Source organism: Ictalurus furcatus, chromosome 27 (assembly GCF_023375685.1).
Source record: "Ictalurus furcatus strain D&B chromosome 27, Billie_1.0, whole genome shotgun sequence".
Taxonomy (NCBI): Eukaryota; Metazoa; Chordata; class Actinopteri; order Siluriformes; family Ictaluridae; genus Ictalurus; species Ictalurus furcatus.
Genome location: NC_071281.1, coordinates 3,815,001 through 3,822,500, shown reverse-complemented (window position 1 = coordinate 3,822,500; position 7,500 = coordinate 3,815,001).

Sequence of the window (7,500 nt, the reverse complement as noted above, 5' to 3'; positions counted from 1 at the left end):
AAACAAACAAACAAAAAAACATTAACGTCGTTCACAGATCGCAGGTACCTATGTATCAGTGGGCGTGGCCTGTTTGTCTAGCCTCACTAATTCTAGAAAATGAATAAAATAAACTCATTTTAAAAAAGAATTAAATTCCACATCGCTTAATATCGTAACGGAAACGGAGGACGGGATCAAAGCACATTTCGAAACTTTCCCACTTTTGCATCAAACACCGAGTGAATCAGTTACGTTGACCTTCGGGGTGAATTCGACTCGAACCCTACGGCGCTACGATTTTACGCCGCTGCTAAAAGCGATAAATTTATAAGAGGTGGATCTGACTGTTCACGGTCGGTGACGTGACGCGTCCCAGAGTCCTACTGTCCTCCACTGCCGCTGCTCAACTCTACTGCTTTATTTCTCATTTGAATCAATGATCAAGGATCTCCTGCCACGCCCCCTTCGTTTGCTCCGCCTCCCGTCACTGTTTTAAAAAAAAGGTCCCGGACGTAACCCTCTTCTGGAAGAAGTGTGACCTGAAGCCAAACAAAATCCCAGGACAGCGATTTACCTTAAACGAGGCCTAGTGCAAATCAGGACGTCCCCCCCCCCAAAGGCTTGTGTGTGTGTGTGTGTGTGTGTAAACTTCCAGAACATTCCCAGGACAGTGGAGAAGGTCTTTTGAGTCAAGAACAAAAAACAAAACACACACTAAACATGTTTAGTGAAGTAAAAGGTGCTGGTGTGTGGATAAAGTCCCAGGTTTGGTGGGTGAAAGTGCAAGAAGCCCTCAGTAAAAGGGGAACTAGAACTAAACCGTGTGTGTGTGTGGGGAAACAGGGGAAACCTGAGAGACGGTGTGTTTGGGAGACAAATGATCAGCGGGTGTACATGTTGGTGTGTATGTGTGTGTACGTTGGTGTACACGTTGGTGTGTACATGTTGGTGTGTATGTTGGTGTACACGTTGGTGTGTACGTTGGTTTGTATGTGTGTGTACGTTGGTGTGTACATGTTGGTGTGTACATGTTGGTGTGTACATGTTGGTGTGTATGTTGGAGTACACGTTGGTGTGTACGTTGGTGTGTACGTTGGTTTGTATGTGTGTGTACCTTGGTGTGTACATGTTGGTGTACACGTTGGTGTGTACATGTTGGTGTACATGTTGGTGTGTATGTTTGTGTACACTTTGGTGTGTACGTTAGTGTGTATGTTGGTGCGTATGTGTATGTACGTTGGTGTGTACATGTTGGTGTACACGTTGGTGTTCATGTTGGTGTGTACATGTTGGTGTGTACATTGGTGTACATGTTGGTGTGTATGTTGGTGTGTATGTTGGTGTGTACGTTGGTGTGTATGTGGGTGTACATGTTGGTGTGTATGTTGGTGTGTATGTTGGTGTGTATGTGGGTGTACATGTTGGTGTGTATGTTGGTGTGTATGTGTGTGTACGTTGGGGTGTACATGTTGGTGTACATGTTGGTGTGTATGTTGGTGTGTACGTTGGTGTGTACATGTTGGTGTGTATGTGGGTGTACATGTTGGTGTGTATGTTGGTGTGTATGTGTGTGTACGTTGGGGTGTGTATGTTGGTGTGTATGTTGGTGTGTATGTGTGTGTACGTTGGTGTGTACATGTTGGTGTGTATGTGGGTGTACATGTTGGTGTGTATGTTGGTGTGTATGTTGGTGTGTATGTGTGTGTACGTTGGTGTGTACATGTTGGTGTGTATGTGGGTGTACATGTTGGTGTGTATGTTGGTGTGTATGTGTGTGTACGTTGGTGTGTACATGTTGGTGTACATGTTGGTGTGTATGTGGGTGTACATGTTGGTGTGTATGTTGGTGTGTATGTGTGTGTACGTTGGTGTGTACATGTTGGTGTACATGTTGGTGTGTATGTGGGTGTACATGTTGGTGTGTATGTTGGTGTGTATGTGTGTGTACGTTGGTGTGTACATGTTGGTGTACATGTTGGTGTGTATGTGGGTGTACATGTTGGTGTGTATGTTGGTGTGTATGTTGGTGTGTATGTGTGTGTACGTTGGTGTGTACATGTTGGTGTGTATGTTGGTGTGTATGTTGACGGGCGGATGGTTTTATTAGCGAGGCCACCGTGCGAGTAAAAAGCTTTTCATTCTTTCTCTGGTTGTTGAACCTACGATAAAAACAAAAAACCACGGAACCCAGACGTGAAATCCGCCTGCTCGCAGACGGCCGGTTTACTGCGGTCTCTGTCTCTGGGGAAATACGGCTTCCTTCCTGGAGCTGAGAAAAGACAGAGAGAGGACCTGAAAGCTTCGAAATCTATCCCTAGTTTCCTTTATTTAAAAACCTGACTTAAAAAACTAAAAAATACCCGGAAATGACAACAACACCGTGTGTGTGTGTGTGTGTGTGTGAGGTGCTTCCCCGAGATCTCAGCTTCCTGTGTGTGTGGTAATTGCCGGGCGGCTGACACCTGCACGCCGAAGGGCTCTTTCCCCTGCAGAGTCTCTCCACACACACACACACACACACACACACACACAGCAAAACATGCATACACAGTGACGTCCACAGCCTCCAACTGCTCTGTTTGCCAGACCATTACAACAGCAAGACACACAGGAAAAACATCTAACCTACCATTAACACACACACACACAGAGCGAGGGAGGAGGGAAATGAGACAAGTGTGTGTGCTGTGACCTTTCTTCCAAATGTCAGCAGCGTGAGTCGCGATTAATGGTGAGTGCGTGTGTGTGTGTGTGCGCGTGTGCGCGCGCAAGAGCGTGTGCATGTGCGACCGCATACACGTGAGTGTGTGTGTGTGTGTGTGTGTGTGTGTGTGTGAGAACGTACTCGCTTCACCCGGTCACGGTTTCTCCAAAACCCCCAAAGAAGGGGGAAAAGGAAGGGGGGGAAAAAACCCATGCGAGGAGTTTTCAGAGAACTCTCTTGATTTACACGAAGAGATGGACTGACTGCAGAACGACGGAAAAAAAACGGAGAGGAAATGAGAGAAGGAGAGAGAGAGAGAGGGAGAGAGAGAGAGGGAGGGAGGGAGGGAGGGAGGGAAGTGAATTTAATCACAAGGTCACTCCTCGTCCTGGGTGACGGCAGAGCGGGCTAATGGAGGGAGAGAGAGAAGGGGCGGAGACCGGGAGAGTAAGGTCATCAGCTGTGAGCCGGACGAGTGCAGGTTAAAAGAGGTGAGGCCAGAGAGAGAGAGCGAGAGAGAGAGAAAGGGGGGAGAGAGAGAGACTGTGGGAAAGGGATGTCAAGGACATTTAATGTTCCCAGTGAGCGCAGAGGGAGACAGAATGATAGATAGAAGGAGAGACAAAAAAGGACAGAGAGAGAGAGAGAGAGAGAGAGAGAATGAAAGCAGGAGAGACACAACAGACAGGAGAGGCAGAAAGACAGGAGATAAAATTATAAATAGAGACACAACGTTATACAGAAGGAGAGACGATGATGTCCGGTGGGAGATACACGAAGATAGACAGAAGAAGAGACACAACCGTTGATAGAAGAGAGACAAAGATGTAAAGAGAAGCAGAACTATAGATAGAGAGACAACGACAGAAGGAGGTATAAACGATAGATAGAAAGAGAGAGAATGATAGAAGGACAGAGAATGAGACAGAAGGCGAGAAAAAGTGATACACAGAAGGAGATACAGATGTAAGGAGACACAGAACTATAGACAGAAGGAGAGACACAACAAAAGACTGTAGAGACAAACATTATGAAAAGAGAGACACAATCATAGACTGGAGAGACAAAAAAAGAGAGACAACAATGGACCGGAGAGACAAAATGTTTAGGAGAGAGAGACAACAATGGAACAGGGAGACAAAATGTATAAGAGAGAGACACAACAATGGACCGGAGAGACAAAATGTTTAAGAGAGTGACACAACAATGGACCGGAGAGACAAAATGTATAAGAGAGAGACACAACAATGGACCGGAGAGACAAAATGTATAAGAGAGAGACACAACAATGGACCGGAGCGACAAAATGTATAAGAGAGAGACACAACAATGGAACGGAGAGACAAAATGTATAAGAGAGAGACACAACAATGGACCGGAGAGACAAAATGTATAAGAGAGAGACACAACAATGGAACAGGGAGACAAAATGTTTAAGAGAGAGACACAACAATGGACCGGAGAGACAAAATGTTTAAGAGAGAGACACAACAATGGAACGGAGAGACAAAATGTTTAAGAGAGAGACACAACAATGGACCGGAGAGACAAAATGTATAAGAGAGAGACACAACAATGGACCGGAGAAACAAAATGTATAAGAGAGAGACACAACAATGGACCAGAGAGACAAAATGTATAAGAGAGAGACACAACAATGGACCGGAGAGACAAAATATTTAAGAGAGAGACACAACAATGGACCGGAGCGACAAAATGTATAAGAGAGAGACACAACAATGGACCGGAGCGACAAAATGTATAAGAGAGAGACACAACAATGGACCGGAGAGACAAAATGTATAAGAGAGAGACACAACAATGGACCGGAGAGACAAAATATTTAAGAGAGAGACACAACAATGGACCGGAGCGACAAAATGTATAAGAGAGAGACACAACAATGGACCGGAGAGACAAAATGTATAAGAGAGAGACACAACAATGGACCGGAGCGACAAAATGTTTAAGAGAGTGACACAACAATGGACCGGAGAGACAAAATGTTTAAGAGAGTGACACAACAATGGACCGGAGAGACATAATGTATAAGAGAGAGACACAACAATGGACCGGAGAGACAAAATGTATAAGAGAGAGACACAACAATGGACCGGAGAGACAAAATGTATAAGAGAGAGACACAACAATGGACCGGAGAGACAAAATGTATAAGAGAGAGACACAACAATGGACCGGAGAGACAAAATGTATAAGAGAGAGACACAACAATGGACCGGAGAGACAAAATGTATGAGAGAGAGACACAACAATGGACCGGAGAGACAAAATGTACGACAGAGAGACACAACAATGGACCGGAGAGACAAAATGTATGAGAGAGAGACAACAATAGACTGGAGACTTTTTTTTTTTTGAAGAGAGAGACGATGATAGACCATAGAGACAAAAAAAGAATAAAATAAATTTAAAGAGAGAGAGAGAGAGAGAGAGAGAGAGAGAGACAGAGAGAGATACAATGAGACAGGAGAGACAAAAAAAGAGACACAATGACGGACTGGAGAGAAAAACTTTACAGAGAGAGACACAATGATGGACAGACGAACAGAGCGAACGATAGACGGATTTTTATTTCCCAATACCCACGCTACAAACGTGTAACGTTAATCTATAATAATTTTGCAGCGTATGGCTTCAGTTTAATTTAACACACACGTCTAGACGTCTACCAGCATAGCCAGAGCTAAACGTCTCTCAGGAACAACGCCTGTCTGGCGAGACGCGATCGCCAGGTAGCGCTCGGCTGCGTTTCTCGCTGAATTGTGCGTAAGCCGCACGCAGCTGTTTCTCGCTGAACGTACGTAGCTTAGCGTCTTTAACGCTAGGTTCGGACGTGTGAAGACGAGCTCGGTGCTTCAGTGTTGTTTCGGCGAACGCTAATTAAGTGGAGAGTAAGCGATGCAGGTTTTCAGTGTCCGTGCTAAGCGGTAAACTGCCGAACGCGTAGCCAGCTAGCGGATCCTCACCGCAGGCGTGACTCAGCCGGGGTTTCATTCTGATGACGCGAGAACGTGATCCTCCTGCTGCGCCGCCGAGCACAATTCCAGTAGTCGGAAAATAAAACGTTTACGGAGTATTCGAAAAGGAAACATGGTTAATGACGCCGTGGAAGGAGGGGGAAGGGGGGGGGGTATGCTTTTACCGGACGAGGCCGGGAGATATCGGAGATAAGGGTTCAGCGAGACGGGCATTAATGTTTAATGTCATAAAACTGCAGCCAGAAAGCGGGCGAGCGAGCGAGTGCGAGAGAGAGAGAGAGAGAGAGAGAGAGAGAGAGAGAGAGAGAGAGAGAGAGAGGACAGGGAGCAGTGCTAAACAGCGGCAGAGGACCGAGCTAATGGCTGTTCACCTTGCCTTGTTCCCTTTGCGCTCTCTCTCTCACACACACACACACACACACACACACACACACACACGCGGCTGTCTTTTTAATGTAGCAGTTACCATGGTGGCTGGAGAGCACTCCACAGCTGAGGCCGGCTGGCAGGCGAGGGGCGTGTGTGTGTGTGTGTGTGTGTGTGTGTGTGTGTGTTTGGGTCCTTGTCAAGCCATACACACACTCACCAGTCAGTGTCAGCACAGAGTTGGCCCTTGCTTCCAGCTCTACCCTCCACACACACACACACACACACACACACACCTCATTGCACTCCTAATTTGCACATGACGCCTCAACACGCCGGGCCATTACTCATTTGTACAGCTCTGGTTTAAAAACGCCTGAGCCAGCAGCCCTGGACACACACACACACACACACACACACACACACACACATACGCACAGACGTGTGTACAAGCGCACACGAAACACAAACCAAAAAAACCACTAGACAAGCACAGAGGCATTAAAAAAAAGAAAAAAAAAACCCACACACACACCCGTAAAATACACACGGAGAAAATTAGCACAACAAACTGGATTTCCTGACTCAGTCGAGCGAAGCGTCCTTGGGTCAACATGGGCGGGGCTCGGGTTAAACACGACCTGTCAATCACTAACTTGTTCATGTGACTCCGCCCGCTAGCTCTTTTCCCCCTTCTTTGCTCTTTCTGCTTGAGGGACCGTGTTGAACTTTGCTTTGCTGGTGAACTTGGCTAATATTGAACAATGAAATAGTCGCGTCAGTGTTAGCTAGTTAAGCTAGCATGTGCTAGCGTGCTACAGAGCTTCGGTTTTAATTACAGAATAAAATATAAAAAATTTAAAAAACAGTTCACCCTGTGTCTGCACTCGCAAGCAACACGTCACTGGTGTCACTTGGGTGTGTAGTGAATGCTAACGTTGTCGCTTTTGGGCGTGGCCTGCCTACTTTTATTTATTTATTTAGTAAAGAAATGGCAGCAGCTGTAGCCTACGTAGCTTCCGAAGCTAACTAACTTAAAGACAAATGAAACGACGTGCTAGCGCACGTCAGGCTTCGTACTAGCCTCGTTCTCGGCTTTGATTAGCAAAGCTTGCTACGTAGCCTACGCTACGCCAGAGGCGCTGACGATCTCTGCTACTTCCTTTTCTCCGGAACGTCACGTCTCTGTACACTTTAAAAATGAGAGCTCGTATACGACAGGAGAAGACGAAACCGCGCTCAGAGCCGCGTTTCTGTGGTAGGAGCTGAAGCTGCGAGCTAGGAACTGAAGAAACAAAACAAACATTGCAGCACACGCGCTACAGGATCGGTCCGAGGAATCGACCGAGACAGGTCGGATTTTTGGATAATTCGCGCAGGACTGAGGAAGTCGTGGAAAATCACGTCTCCTCGTTACGTACGTCAAAAATAAAACCGTCGTCTGCTGTT